Genomic DNA, 16,559 nt, shown 5'->3' with positions numbered 1-16,559 from the left:
AGAAAATCCCTGAAAAAGAAAACTCTTTGCCTGAGATAAATGAATGGACCTTGTAAAGAAGGTGATAATGTACCAGGACACCTTGAGTTGGGTCTGCTCTGTCCCATTTTGCTAAATGAGCTTGACTGTTCGCTGTCGGTGGGGATCCTTGACCCCATCGCTCTGAATTGTTGAATGGATCAGATGAGCTACTAATGCATATGAAAATACTATGTAAATAGGAAAATCAAACAAACCCTTCCTATTTGTTACCTTAGCACAGCTGCTGGACATTTTCCTAAAACAAAATACACCTTTCTTTTTCAGATATAAAAGTTATATACACTCATTTTAGAAATTTAAAGTTCACAAAAGTACGAAGAAGATAATTAAAACCCTCATAACCCATCATCCAGAGATAACCACCATTCTATTTTACACATATAACCACTCTATTCTTTTTTTAAAGAGGGGTCATGTTACACATATTTAGTTGTATATGCTTCCTTTATGTAATATTTTAGTGTAAACATTTTCTCATGTCATTAAACATTCTTCAAAAGTACATATTTTAATCACTGCATAATATTGCATTATGTGAGTGCTGTGTTTGCATTTATTGTGATATATTTGACCATTGTTTCTATTGTTAAGTGCTGACTGTTTATCAAGAAGAAAACTTGCTTTAAAACAAGGCAGGGGCCCTTGACACTGTTTTTACAGTAGAGGAATTTGACGTATTTTAGTTCATCCTACAGTAATATATATTGGGCTGGAGTTTAGCAGTACTTTTAGTTATGATCTCAGTTTTAAGGTAAAATTACACCTGTGAATTGTTAATTTAGAGAAAATTCTGACAGTAACAAAATCTATTAGGCCATCTTCTCTTAATTAACATAACATTAATTAGAGAAACATTGGAACATAGTAAGGGTAGTCTCATGAATGTACTGCATTAGAAAAGTTGCTTGATGCCTTCTGGAAGAATTTTTATTTTCTCTTACTAGGAGGATATGGTCAATTTGTTTTGCCCAAAGGGTTCAATTTCCATTGCTGGGCAGATACGTAATACTATGGTTACCATATATTTGAATATGATGATGTAATGATGAGGAGAAACCTTTGGATAGTCTTAAAAATGGAGATTTAAGGAGCAGTGGGCTAGAGAGGGAATTGTGCTAATATTTCAGTCCTGAGATTGAGCTTTTTTGTCATAGATTTATCTCTTTGCCTCTTTATGAATTTCTACATGTCTGTGTGGCATCTTGTCATCTACATTTGCCTGACTTCCCCCCGACACCCATCCATCCTTCCGCTTATTCATCCAATCATCCATCTAATCATCTCTCCCGTGGCCATTTTATCTACTCACTCACTTATTTCTCTCCATCTCCATCGCTCATCTTTATCCATATCTGTCTGTACAGTGAAGGGTGACTATTTTGATGGAAGCACACGCATTTCTTTGTTACATTTTACAAAGGGGATCGCAGTAATCAAGGGCACAAGAACCAGAAAGTGAAAATGACTAGAACTTGACCATTTTTGTTTCACCTTGAAATCAGAGGGGATGTTCAAAACTGACCTCATTATCTATTCTATGATGCTCATCAGGAGGTTCTTAGTATATTGCATTTTGGGGAATGTTGTTTCAAGTAATAGTTTGCTAGAAATCAGTCACCAGGAGATAGACTAAACAAGAGCTATATTATAGCTTTTGAGTAGTAAATTCAGAGGGAAACAGAATTTTCTTGAGTTTGGATTAAAAGTCAGAGATGTGCAAATGACATCTTTCCAAATTTACTGCCTTAATAAATGTATTGTAACATTTTTAGGGAATTTAGATATATCAAACAAGGGTATATTTGAGGTGTAGGGGCCTGTGTTGAACTTGTTAATGGAAAGAAAGGAACCTACTGTTACTGAAAACCTGTTTTCTTCTCATTCTAAGAAAGCTGCTTTGCACTTAACTATCTTCTTCAATTCTCACATCAGCCCTGTGATGTAACTTGTATTATTCCCATTATGTAGATAAGAGGCAGAGACTTGAAGAAGCTAAACAATTTTCCTAGTTTACATGGTTAACGAGTGGCACAGCTTTCTTGGAATTAAGACTTGTTTGACTCTAAAACTGTTACTCTTTGCAGTAAACCACACTGACACTGTGCTGAAGACTTGTAAAACCTTAGCTGTATATCAGCTCTCCGCTTTAAATTTTATAGTAACTCAGCCTCTGAAAAGGATCCTGCAGTTTTCAATTCTTTTCTTGAAAGATGAGAGGGTTTGCATATGGACATGATAAAGAAGACAGTTCTGAGGATATGGATATAAGACTGAATCTATAAACTTGACTTATTTGACAGAATGGGGTTTTCCTCATGTGCAGCTCTGTGTTTGTGTTTGATTTAACTTGAGTCTTCTTAGTCAGCTTGATCCGAAAGACACAAAGTTCCCATCTACAAGATGCATCTAATGAAGCAGACAAACCAGTGAAATGCAATAACAACTCTCCTCAAACTTTTGTAAGCTCTGGAAAGCCAGACATAACAGCTATTGTAATATATTTTGCCAGACGAGCTGGTATAATCACAGGTGGACCTGAAATAGTCATGACTTTTGAAGACACAGCAAATTTATTTAGTTCTTAAATTTTCTATAGGTTTGAAAACTTATCCCCTCTCTTTTTATCACCCTAAACTGTTACATTGCTAATAACATCTTAGAAATTGTCAATTATTAATTATTAATGTTTTGACATCACTAGGAATGAAGATAGAGAGTAGGTAAAAGAGGCTCTGCAATAGGACCTGCCTTACATGATCTTTTTTTTTTTTTAACATCTTTATTGGAGTATAATTGCTTTACAATGGTGTGTTAGTTTCTGCTTTATAACAAAGTGAATGAGCTATACATATACAATGTATCCCCATATCTCCTCCCTCTTGTGTCTCCCTCCTGCCCTCCCTATCCCACCCCTCTAGGGGGAAGGGTAAGCTGGGACGAAGTGAGAGAGTGGCATGGCCTTACATGATCTTATTTCTCACTTTCCATCTTCAGTTTATTCTCTCAGCATTTGTTAGTGCCTGCTGTCTACCAGGCACTCTGCTATGTGGGGATCTACTAGAACAGGGGTCAGTAAACTTTTCTATAAAGGGGCAGGTGGTAAATAGTTTAGCCCTGTGATCTGTGTGGTCTCTGTCACAGCTACTCATTCTGCTATCAGACAATATGTAAAATACTCAACTCTGTCATAGACAACATGTAAACAACTGAGTGTGGCCATGTTTCAAGTACAACTTTTAACAGAAACATGCAGTGAGCCACATTTGGTCTGTGGGCCACAGTTTGCCAACTCCAGTACTTGAAAGCCCATGAAATTGTGAACTTTGTCTTGTTCATTGCGATGTCACCAGTGCCTAGAACAGTGCCTGGCATGTGGTAGATGCCAAACACTCAATAAATATTTGTTGAGTGAATGAACTAATGAATGAATGAATGAGACTCCTCTGATCTCTAAGAGTTCATAATCCAAGAGCGGAGATAAGAATACATGTATGAGAGTTAGAGGAATCAGGTGGTATTTTAACTGGATCCTGAAGAATAGGTAAATATAAGTCACCAGCTAGAGATGGGAGAAGCACACTGCAGGCAGAAGAAACACACACATTGACAAGAAGCAGGTCATTTGTGATGAATAATGAGTAGTTTAGATGTATACTGTAATAGGATTTCCCTGACCTGCCTAATCATTGAAATTGCTTGTTATTAATAATACAGATTCCCAGTACCTTCCCTAGAAATTCTGATTTAGTAAGGCAAGTTTGGCCAATACTAGCTTATGAATAAAGGTTTGCAAGGAAGTAGTAGTGGGAGATGACACAGGAAAGATACACTGGGGTCACTTCTGATGGGAAATAAAATTTTTACTTTTCCTTCCAAAAGAATCAGTATTGACTGATGGCAGCTGGACCTAGATTTGTCCTGTACCTTCTGCCCATAGAATGGAGGGGGAACTCTGGTAGATATCCACCGTAATTATCTGCCCACCTTCATATGTCCCCTACTGATCTTGTAGGAGTACTCTAGCCTTTATGATGGGATGGCATGTAATTTAGTCAGTTGTAGAAATGATAATGAAAACATCAAATTCCGTGTAGCTACTAGATTTATTGCTTTTGAACTCTTGATTGGCAAACATCTAAGAGGGCAAATGGATTCAAACAACACAGTAGAGAACTTGCTTTCTCTTGCTGTAACTCCAATTCAGAAGGTCGCTTAATTGAATGCCCAGGTTTGTAGACTGTGACCACTGGGAGGGCCATATGTCTCTTTAATGATGGGGGAAACTGAACTAAAACATAGGCAGTGACTTGCTTAAGTTTTGTCACCAAATTATTGGCAGAACCAGGAGTATAACGCAAATACCAAGTTATTCAACTTAGTTTTCTTGTCATAGTGCAATGCCACATTTATCAATAAAGGTCCTAATTTACATAATTTCTCTTCTCCTTGACTCTCATAGCCTTTTGCCCATACCTCTTGTATGCTGCTTATCATCAAGTTATATCCTAATATCTTCTCTTGGACCCATATCTCATTGTTACCCCAAATAAACACTGAGCTCTGTTTCCCTGGAGAGCTTAACATATTTCCTGGCACTTTAGCATGTATTCAGCAAGTGATTGTAGACTTGAAATATCTTGAACACCTTTTTTGTTTCTTGTGTTTTTTTTTTTTTTTTTTTTCCGGTACACGGGCCTCTCACTGTCGTGGCCCCTCCCGCTGTGGAGCACAGGCTCCAGACGCGCAGGCCCAGCGGCTGTGGCTCACGGGCCCAGCCGCTCCGCGGCATGTGGGATCCTCCCAGACCGGGGCACGAACCTGTGTCCCCTGCATTGGCAGGCGGACTTTCAACCACTGCACCACCAGGGAAGCCCTCTTGTGTGTTTTGACGCAAGTTTCTTTGCAGTTATATTGTCAGAAAATCAGGCTTTTACAGAATTGCTGAAATACAAAGATACTTTCTCTTAAATTTCCTTAAAAAAAGAAATTTGAATTCCTCATTATGGCTGAGACCTTTCTTACCAGCTCTTTTGATAGTTAAATGTCAGTAACTTCAAAAAAGAAATGGCAGTAAATTATCAGAGAAAGAAATTACATATTTATTTGGGTAAGATATATTTTAATTGATCACTTAAAAGAAAGATTATAGCAAACTCCTGAGGATTTCATATCTTGCACATTTCTCTCAACTGCCAGAACTTTGTTTGTATATCTTTAGGAGACTTAATTTTTATTTCTTTTGCATCATGGTTATATATGTACATTTGTCTCTCCCAGGAGATGGTGAGCATCTTGAATCAAAGCTTTTAAAAAAATTAATCTTTGCATCTCCACAAAGCCTATCTCTGTAGGTGCTCATACTAAGTATACATTTACTTAAAGAAACATGGATAGAAAATGGTCAGTCTTATCTTTACGTATTCACTTAATTCATTCTTATTTTGCATCTGACTTTGTGCCATGTTTTGTGCATAACATTGCTGGTAGGGCTGCATTGGGGACGGCATAGAAAAGTGAATAAAAGATGGTTCGTTCTCTCAGGGAATTCTAGTTTGGTGGGGATGTTGACATACAACACATAAATATAATGTGATATAGAAATATTAGATACAAATAACCTGTGCTGGAATCTGGAGGCAGGTTAATTCTGATGAGGTGAATCAAGGGAGGGTTTAGCCAAGAGACATTGTTTGAGATGAACTTGAATGTGTCTTGCTCTTTCATTTTAGCCCCTGGTTTTGATCTTTGTCAACACAACACATACACACACACCTGTACACACAAGGTGATGGTTTTTGTTTTTTGGGTTCTTTTTGCAATCTGTTGGGCTGTAGATTTAAGAGTAGAACTATCTTTACATGGGACAAAAGGTAGAGAGAGGAGCAGGTTTCATCGTGTCATCTGTAGGTTTCGCAACATCCAAAAGACACAGATGGCCTTCGTCATCAGTGGCATGGACAGCAAGCATATTGGCCAGAGAGAGAGTATCCTGTTCTAAACTAATGGTGTTCTTTCCAAGAATTTTCCCATCTAGTTATTGTTCACCTCAGTAGTTAAATTACACTAAACTGTTCCCTGGGTGGAGGGAGCATCGCGTGGTGGAAGAAGTTTCGACTTTGACGTCAGAAGGTTCTGGTTGCATACCTAACTTTGCCATCTATTATTGATGTGACCCAAGACCATTGCTTATCCTTTCGGTTCGGTTTCCTCATCTTGAAAATGGTCGTAATGGAAAGTAACCCCTGGAGTTGTGGGATTAAAGGAGCTAATGTTTGCCAAGCTCCTATTTCAGTGCCCAGGATATGAGAGGTCATTTGCCTACAGAGTCATGTGAGTTATGTAAAAGAGGGAGCAGATGATGTGTAAGTTTCACGCTTTTGACACAGACACACTGCATTGGCACAGTTCATAGACAGAGATCCTTGACTGCCACAAAGAAATGCTTCTGGTCCCTTTGCTTGAAACACAAAGCCCTTTTATCTAGCTTTCCTTTTCCCTTCGTAGAGTCTTAGGAGCAGGACATATTTTGTTTTCCTTTTTTTCGTAGGTAAGATAAAATTGCAAGTGTGCTGATGAAATGGGACTTGTTCTTGGCCACAGTCTGAGTATGTGTCTTGGGGAGAGAGCTGAAGGGGGTAGTGGGGGACATGGAGAGCTTGAGAGGGCTGTCTCTGAGAAGGGTGGTGCTGCCTGGCACTGATCAGTTATTGCTGGTCAGATTTTGTATGTGAAGTGTTTAGGTTTTCGAATGTTGCCAACTCATTCAAATATATTTAAAACATTGCAAGAGATACTTCCTCTTGGAAGGAGAAAAATGCAACTTATGATCTCACTCAGTAACATCAACTTTGGCTCAAAACAACAACAAAGTGCTTTAAAAGTCCACTCTGTACATGGCAAACAGAACACATCTAAGGACCTGCTTTGACCTGCAGCCCTCCAGTTTGCATCTTCTGTGCATATTTTTAACTGTTAAAGGTAACAGTAAATGATGGCTAACACTTCCTGAGTCCCTTCCATGTCCTAGGCACTCTTCTTTGGACTTTACATATATCAGTTGATTCTTTTTTTTTTTTAATTTATTTTTAATTTTGGTTGCATTGGGTCTTCGTTGCTGCGTGTGGGCTTTCTCTAGTTGCGGCGAGCGGGGGCTACTCTTCGTTGCGGTGTGTGGGCTTCTCATGGTGGTGGCTTCTCTTGTTGCAGAGCACGGGCTCTAGGCGTGAGGCCTTCAGTAGTTGTGGCACGCGGGCTCAGTAGTTGTGGCTCACGGGCTTAGTTGCTCCACGGCCTGTGGGATCTTCCTGGACCAGGGCTCAAACCCTGTCCCCTGCATTGGCAGGCGGATTCTTAACCACTGTGCCACCAGGGAAGCCCCTCAGTTAATTCTTACAGTAACCCAGAGGTACTGTTACTATTGTTATCCCAATTTATAGGTAAGGACACTGAGGCTCAGAGAGATTAAGTATCTTTCCTGGGATCACACAGATCATATGTAACCAGTGAGTTTCAAACCCAGGCCTGTTCATTTTCAAAACCAAGCATGCCAGTGGTTCTCAACTTGATTGTATGTTAGAATCACTGGAGTACCCTTAAAATACTCTTTCCCGAGCCTACCTCCAAGCTAATTAAATCAGAATATCTGGGGTTGGGACCCAGGCATGGGTATTTTTTTAAAAAGCTCCAAATCGGTGATTAGAGGTAGAAGTAATATAGATAACAACCTTTCTCTCCACATCAGGCACTCCCGACCTTCTGTACCCTGTTTTATTTTTCTTTAGAGCATTAATTACTCTCTGAAAGTTATGTGTTCATTTACCTGTTTGTGAATTTTTTGCCTTTACCACTGGGATGTCAGCTCCATGAGGGTAGGGATTTAGTTGGGTTTTTTTGCTGTATCCCCACCATCTACATTAGTGCCTGACACATAGTAGGTACTTAGTAAATATTAATTTGAATGAATAATCAGTCTTTCATTACGGGGTACTTACATTCTAGTGAAGAAGACAGATAATACATATTTGGCTCTATGAGAGAAGCTGATAACAGTGATGGTCATGCCGACTTCACTGAAACTTGGAATACTGTTGTTTATCACTTGTATGTTGTTCGGATAAATTGTCTTGACATGTACTGAATAGACTGTGTGGCATTTTTGCTCATCTGCTGTGCTGGACTGGATCCCTTCTGTGTTGTGTGTGTGTGTGTGTGTGTGTGTGTGTGTGTGTGTGTGCGTGCGCGCGCGCGTGTGTGTGTTTAAGTGTAAATTGAGTCATAGGTAACACACTCATCTTACCCTGTTTGGGTACAGTGTTGTAGTGAGACAGCTAGGGATTACAAGCAGGGCATTCTGAGTTTTTTTTACCCAAAGATCAGGCCATAGAACAGGTTCAGGATTGATGGTAGAGGTTCACTCAGTCTACAGGGAATTCAAATATTCTCTTCTCTTTCTAGGAAAGCCAACTTCTGTAGGCCACTCTGCCCCCACCACCTATAGCAGTAGTTCTCAGCCTTTATTCATCACAGACTCTTACGGTAGATAATATTCCTACAACAGAACACCATGGGCTGTGACCAACGGAAGGCAGGCTGAGGTTACATGGAATAACTAGAGAGCTAACTATAGCTCTGCCTCTTGTTCTTCCATTTAAGAAAGTCAGTGGGAGTGTGCTTGACAACATTTTAGGGATAAACCTTGATAGAGCACTAGTTTCCAAATAAAAACAATTCATTTGGAACTTTAGGACTTTAACGATGACAGTAACAAATTGCTTGTGACACATCTGACAACTGAAGGACCTCGGTGACAGTGAAAATACTTAACCGCTGGTGTGGCCCAGGCACTGAACCACCAAAACCGACCCTGACAGAAACAGTTGTGCCATCAAGTACAGCCTTGCTAACGGAGTCAGAGCCTGTCATGACAAAGCAGCCAAGAGCCAGCGATGTACACAGGATGGAGGGAGACCCTGGGCCGCTCTCCCCAGGCCGGGTGGAGAGTAGAAGAGATCTTGTTTCCCAAAGATAAAACTTGGGTTGAGGCCCTCTTCTTGCTAGTTCTTGCTGGGAGCTTCTGGGCAATTCACTTGTCCTTTCTGAGCCTAAGTTTCTTCTAATACAAAGTGAGGGAGTGTAATTTTGGCGACCCCTCATTTCCCAGGCTTGATAGGATGGGAAATAAGCCCCCGTGCGAGACAAGGCACTGTAACCAAGGTAAGGATGATGATGAAGGGAGCGATGACAGCAGTGTTTTTTTCTCCTCTTGTAGAATGGTAATCCCTGCGTTCTCTGTCCAAATGTAGCCAAAAGTGAAGGTTGAGAGGACTTTGGGGGAAAGGGGAGAAAAGCAAAGGCGGGACTGGACTTCCTTCTGTGCTTCTCCAGAAGAGTTATGTTCTGTGGAGTCCAAAGATACAATTTGGGCAATCTGTTTCATAGTTAAGATTGTTTAACGCAATAAACTGAGTCTGAATAGGCTCATGCCTCTATGATATTCATGAAAAGTGCCATGTCTGAGGTGGCCTTGTTGTTTTGAAAATGGGCTGATTTTGACAAAGGGGAAAAATTGGGATTCGTTTACTGTAAGTCACAAGTAAGAAACAACAGAAAGTTGAATATTAGAAGAACTTGGCTATCGCAAAAACCACACACTTTCACATCAGTAAAACATGGAGTTCTGATCTGAGTGGAATATGAAACTCCTTGCAGACCACAGAGAGTAAAAAGGAGTACTTTTGTTTCATTATTAATACCATTGTCCTTATTTCTCTAAATGAGAATTGATAGCAACCATAATAGAATCTTTCTCAAACACCCAACACAGAAAGAAAAATAAAACAAAATAAACAAACAAAAACCTCACCACCACCATCATCACTAACAAACCCCAGTGCGCAGAGGATGCGTGGTCTCTCACTAGGCTTTTTTTTTTTTTTTTTTTTTTTCGGGTTGCGGGGCCCCCCCTGCTGTGGGCTCTCCCGTTGCGGGGCACCACTGCTGTGGCCTCTCCCGTTGCGGAGCACAGGATCCGGACGCGCAGGCTCAGCGGCCATGGCTCACGGGCCCAGCCGCTCCGCGGCAGGTGGGATCTTCCCGGACCGGGGCACGAACCCGGGTCCCCTGCATTGGCAGGCGGACTCTCAACCACTGTGCCACCAGGGAAGCCCCATAACTAGCCATTTTTAAGTCATCACATTCTAGGGGAAGGGGCCTGCATTTCTTAAAACTATTTTTTTCTTTTTTTCCCTTTTCTGGAGGACTGGCAAAGTTGGCCTTTTATGACGCTGCAAGAAGGGTAATTTTGTCCTCTAATGTGCATGGGCATCCTGACACAGATGACTTTGTGTGTATTGTGACTGTTCAAGTTCACTAGGAGAGAGAGGCCAGAGATGCTGGATTGAGGGGTGTGCTATAGAGTAAAAAGGGAGCTCTCTGGAGGTAAAACAAAGCACCCTTTAAAAATGAGAGACCAGTGGAGTTGAGGGAAAGAGGCCAATTCCTTGCCAACACATGACATGTGGTGAAAAGTCTATGGAATGGAGGTCAGGGACTTCAGTGTTCGTCCCTTGGGGCTGCCACTTAACCACAGCTGGCCTCTGCTCATTTCTCACTGAAATGTGGGAGTTGAAATAGATGTTTTCCAGTCATTCTCCTGAGTGGTATTTAAAATTGGTGATTATTTATTCAACTCTTGCTTCATGGGGACTTGGGGTGTCGTGGCCGTGGGAAGGGAAGCTGAGGCCAGGGAGTGGGGCGTGGGTGTTTGGTTGAATGGATGTGGTTGAGCAGAACAGCACTAGAAAGATTATTATTATTATTGTTACTATTAAATCAGAAATAGTCCTTATAGTACGGGGAGCTAACGTTTATTGAACATATATTCCTTGCCAGACCTTGGGCTAAGAGCTTTATACTTATCTTATTTAATTTTCACCACAGCTCTGTTGAGGTGTGATCTTAGCTTTCTGTTTCACAGCTGTAGAAACTGAGGTATTGCAAGAATAAAGAACTTCCCCAACGTCAAAGCTGTTAAGTAGCTGCTTTGGGCTTCAAACCCTGACACCTTTGTCATTCTCATTCCTTTATACCCTGTTCAGTTGCAGTCTGAAGGTTGCTGGCCATCTAGCAGGCTTCCTTCCCCTCCATTTGAAGTTCTCATTGATGCATTGTTGGTCAGACTTTCTCTAAAGAAAACTAAAAATTAATCTGAGGAATCAACACAAAAAGATAGTACACAATTAATAAGCTGCAAAAATGCATGTAATGAAAAGCAAATCTTACTCTTATCAATGTCTTATCTCTCGACTCTGCCCGCTCCCTCACCCCCGCAAGAGGCAAACACTGTTATCGGTTCCTTATGTCCCTTTGTAGAAATAAACTGGGTATAAACAAGCATATGTAAGTATTTATATTCCTTTATATCCCAGTGTATGTAGAATATTTACACAAAGGGGAGCATACTACACGCATTATTTGGCATCTTGCTTTTTTCATATAATCATATATCTAGATGATTTCTGTATCAGTATTTTGTGTCTGGTATCTTGTAGATTTAATTTACATTTCTGTTTAGTGATTTTGGGACATCATTTTAAACAGACTATCCCCATTTGTATTTCCTTTTTTGTGAACTGCCCTTTGCCTCCCTTTCTATTGTATTGTTGGATTTTTTGCTTATTGATTTATTACAGTTAAGAAAATGAACCCTTAGTCTGTGATAGGAGGAGCAATAACCTGCCATTTTGCATTTGTCTTTTTAACTTGCAGATCAAAATTTTAAAAATATATATAGTCAGTTCAATCTTTTGGTTTTATGGTTTTGGGTTTTGTGTAACACTTTGAAATGCCTTTTCCACTTTATTTAAAAAAAATCTTCTAATTTTCCTTCTGGTTGTTTCATCTGGTCTCTCTCTCTCTCTCTCTCTCTCTCTCTCTCTCTCTCTCTCTCTCTCTCTCTCTCTCTCTCTCTGTCTCTCATCACCAATTCATTGAAATTACATTTTGATAAAAGATGTGAGGTAGGGATCCATTTTTATATTTTTTCAGATCCACCTGTCCAAAAGCTATTTATTGAATAGTCCATCTTTTCCACACTGATTTGAAAAGCCACCTTTATTATATATTAAATACTTCAATGGTTAAGTACTTAAATATTTAATACTTAGGAATTTGCCTCATTTTGGGGGCCTTCTGTTCCATTCATCTGTCACTTCATGCATCATTGTCAATTACTGTAGCTGTGTAATGTTTTATTATCTGATGGTGCTACTTCACTCTGATTAGTTCCTTTTTTTCCCAAGTTTTTGTCTTTTAGCACTTGTTTATTTTTTCCATGAACTTTAGAATGAACTTGTCCAGTTTTAAAAGTAATGTCCTGTTGACATTTTTATGGGAGTTGCCCTAAATTTATTCATTAACTTCATACATTATGCACTGGAAATTTGTTATTTCTTGTTCTTAGAACACTATGCCTTTCCATTTGTTGAAGTCTTCTTTTATGTCCCTAGGAGCGTTTAAATTTTTCATGTAGACCATGCATGTTTCTTCTAGGTTTGTTTTCCTAGGTATTTTCTGTTTGCTCTAGTTAATGGAATTATTTCTTATGTTATACCATCTAACTAATTGTGTGTGTGTGTGTGTGTGTGTGTGTGTAGCCTCTTGGTTTCAGTATTTTTTCTACACAGTCACTTTACTAAATTCTTTTATTACTTGAATAATTAAATTTTTTTCTAGTTTCTAGTTAAGTAATCATATCATCTGCCAAAAATTTACCTTTCTCTTTCTAATTTTTATAACTCACAGCTTTTTTTCTAATTATATTATCTGCTACCCAGAGAAGAATGAATATAGAATAGCAGTGTTAGTGTTAGAGTGAATGACCTCTTCTTTCTGACTTTAATGGGAATGCTCATAATGTTCCCTGTTCATTGTGATGTTGGGTTTTGTTTTGAGAAATAGATTGTGTTAAAAACTATCCATCCTTATTCTGAGAGTGTTTTCTTATTTTTGTTTTTTAAAGTGGAGACTCATTGTTAAATGTTTATCTAATACCTTTTTGGAAACTATGGAAATAATCATACATTGTTTCCTTTTCTCTTTTCTAAGAAAAGAGTTGTTTTTCTCTTTTGTCCTATAAATTTGGTGAAATATATAAACACATTTTTCGAACAGGAAATCATGCTAGTGTTCTTGGAGTAATATCCACTTTGTAACAGTTTGTGCATTATTTTATTTTATTTTATTTTAGTGCTGTTGGAATCTAGATCTCAGTGATTTATTAACAATTTTTGGATCAATTTTCATAAATGAGACTATTTCAAAATTATGTTTGTGTATATGTGTGTGTATTTGCATTGTCAGATTCTACTATTAGTGTTATGCTTAAATCATCATAAAAATAATTTGGAAGCTTTTCTTTGTTCCTTTTTGAAATAGTTTAAATAACATTTATATGATCTATTCTTTAAAAGTGTGTTGGAATTCCTCTGTGAAACTGCCTTGACCTGGCGCCTTTTTTAGAGCAGTGGAGGTGTTTGCTTTTTAAAAACTTTTTATTTCTTCTATAGTAATTGGACTGATTTTCTTTTATATCTTTTCTGTGGCCACTTTTGTTAATTGTATTTTAGGAAAGTCACCTATTTCAAATTTATTTGCCTGGAGTTAAATAATTTCTTGTAATTATTTTCATTTCCTCTCTGTTTATGGTTATTTCCACATTATTATTTAAAGTTTTGTGGTTTTGTCCCCCCCCCATCCTCCTTTTGATTAGTTTAGGAAAAGTTTTATTATTCATTCAAAAAACAGTTCTTGCATTTATTATTGGCTGTACCACTCTTTATTTTCTCTTTAAAATCTTCAATAGTATATTTCTTCTGCTGTGACTATGTTTATGTTGTCATTTTTCTAATTGAGCTTGACTCTTAATTCCCGTACTTTCATTTCTGTTTGCTTATTCCTATAAATAAGGAAGACATTTTTCTTTACAGATTTCTCTAGCTGTATGCCATACATTTTGTTTTCGATTTAGTTATTTGGCTATGTACAATTTTCTAAAATGCCAGATCCAATTTTAATGTAAGCATCACGAGGATAGGAGCCTGTTTATTCATTTTGAGCCTACCTTAGCACCTATTACATAGCAAGCGCTTAAGAAATATTTTTGTATGAATAAATAACCCTGTGAAATAATTATGGGATCTGTGGCTGATTCTCTCCTGTTGCTCTAGTTCATCTCTGCCATCTTTGGACATTCTCTCTCGGTATCTACTAATGTGGAGGCCTGAGAAAATATTAGACATGCTTCACGTTCTGTTTTCAGAGTATGTTATTAGTAGATTTATTTTTAAAGTCTGCCAATACAATTTCCCCCAAATCAAATAAACCTGAGTAAAAAGAATTTTGTAAAGATTAGCCCAGAGAAAATATATTTGAGTAGAATCATAATGTGAGAGCTGACGAGTTATCAGAGATGATGCACCTGATTTTTGTGGACTTGGGTCCTTTGTTCAAGCTAAATCTTGCAGACAGGCCCAAGTCCAGAATGTAAAATGATGAAACACACCTGCTATAGTAGAGGGGAGGGCACAGAGCCAGGGAAGCCCAAAACCCTACTGCTGGCCGCTTTCCCTCCTGACCTCCTCCCATGTCTCATTTGAAAACCATAGTTTAAGTTCAAAAACTCTCAATTTTCAGATGAGAATGAAAAACAAAAATGCAAAGAAGGCAAATGATTCATTCAAAGTTACTCAGTGAATTAGAGGCATAACGTGGGACTACAACTCCGGCCTTCTGTCTCTGCATTTAGTGGTATTTCCGGGCTCCCGGGAGGCCTCCTGTACTTTGCACCAGTGTGTGCTTTTTGATGGAGCTGATATTTGATGACGTCCCTCAGCAGGCTTAACAATCCTTGCTAAGGCATAGGCAGTTTATTTGCTGATCCTGGAGGGGAAAGCTGTGATTCAGGCTCTGAGGTCTAATAACTGCAGACTTAGTTTCTAGTCTCCTGATGAAATTGCTAATCTGGGTGCCAATGGTGTTTCTGCTGCACGGACACCTGCCCACATAGCATGATTAGAAATTATAATGACGACGACGATGAGTCTTCCAGGACACCCACGTTCTTTACAAGATATTTCTGCTAATCGTCTCTACCAGAATCAGTTGCAGAGCTGTTTTCTTTGAGTTTTCCCCCCTTTCTAAACCAACTAAAAATGCTTGTCTAATTCTGGTGTAGGTTAAGATTTGTCCTCTCCGTTCCTGGTGCGTCGTTTTTTGTGCAGGGGATCGTAGAACCTTGGGATAACCGAAATCGCCTTGGGCCACATATGAGAAGATTTGGGTCCCAGTTTCAGCAGTGCCAGAATTTTCCTGTGAGCCCTTGGTAGAGGTTATTTCCCATCTCTGCAACTTTGCTTCCCCTCTGTTAAATGGGCATCCAGTTCTCTTGTGCCTGTTTACTAGGGTGGTGGGAATGAAATGAGGTTAATAAGTAAGGAAATGCTTCATTAGCTCTACACTGTAAATCGAGAGGGTTGTTATTGAGGTTATTTTTGCATTGCCGATAATTTAGTCTGTTAAGGTTATGTTTACTAGGTGTGAGAGCTGGGAAGGCAGATTGTTGTATTTATCCAACACTGGGGATGGTTAGGACAGATAAAGGGCCAAAATAATGCCTGAAATGTAGTACGTGGGCTCTACCTTAAACCAGGAAAAAAAATGCTGCCATGAAGGGATGGCGCCCAGGGAGGAAAGAGACGATCTTAGGAACTGGAAGTCTCAGTGGAAAAGTAAAAGTAAAAATTAGAGGTGGGAGAATAGGAGGCTCGAGTCAGGGTATGTGATAGTGAAGGAATGACTAGAAAAATACCGGCAGTGCCTTTGGACCCTGTGTATCTGGAGTGTGAGAGGACAGGCAGACACAAACAGAGAGGTTGCAGGGAAAAGAGCATCCTCAGAGAAGAGCCATCTCCAAGGAAGCCCTCCACATGCCCTCCAAGGAGTGTAAGAGTGGTTCTAAAGCTCCTTAGGGTCAGGGATGGCCTTGTCTTCTTTATTTGTCTCCGTATCCTGCCATTAGCGTGGCACTTTGTTCACAATACTTGCCTTTAAAAAAAAAAAATTGTTTTGGGCCTTGCTTTTTAATTCAAGGTTAAATATCTGAAGGAGTGTTTAGGAGGGGTTCTGACAGGAAAGAGCTGATTTGTGTAATTCCATTTCTGTTTTAGCTTCACTGTTTCCTCATCCAAAAAGTGTTGGGCTTCATGACTTGGTTTCTATAACACTCACTACCTTTGTTGAAGGGAAAACATTTTTCTAAAACTAGGGCTAAAAAAATTCTCAGTGAATATGTTGATATTTCTGTTACAGTGCCAAGGCTTCGGGAAGGAGTAAAATGTTTCCAAAAGTCCTTTTCCTTTAATGGAGGACTTCAGCTTACATACTGGGCTCAGACAATCTTAGCTTTTATTCTTGTTCTCTTCCTCTCTCTCTCCCCCTCTCCCTCTCCCTTTCTCTCCTTC

The 16,559-nt window shown here is 39.3% G+C and overlaps 1 protein-coding gene across 13 annotated transcripts in view; it reads left to right on the top strand.

Moving 5' to 3' along the window:
* The window catches only part of LPP (LIM domain containing preferred translocation partner in lipoma), a 745,137-nt gene that overhangs the window by 163,559 nt on the left and 565,019 nt on the right, over positions 1-16,559 (top strand). The window lies entirely within an intron of this gene.

The sequence above is a fragment of the Physeter macrocephalus genome, chromosome 1 (genome assembly GCF_002837175.3).
Source record: "Physeter macrocephalus isolate SW-GA chromosome 1, ASM283717v5, whole genome shotgun sequence".
Lineage (NCBI taxonomy): Eukaryota > Metazoa > Chordata > Mammalia > Artiodactyla > Physeteridae > Physeter > Physeter macrocephalus.
The sequence above is the reverse complement of the archived record's forward strand: the minus strand, read 5'-3'. Positions and strand labels throughout refer to the sequence as shown.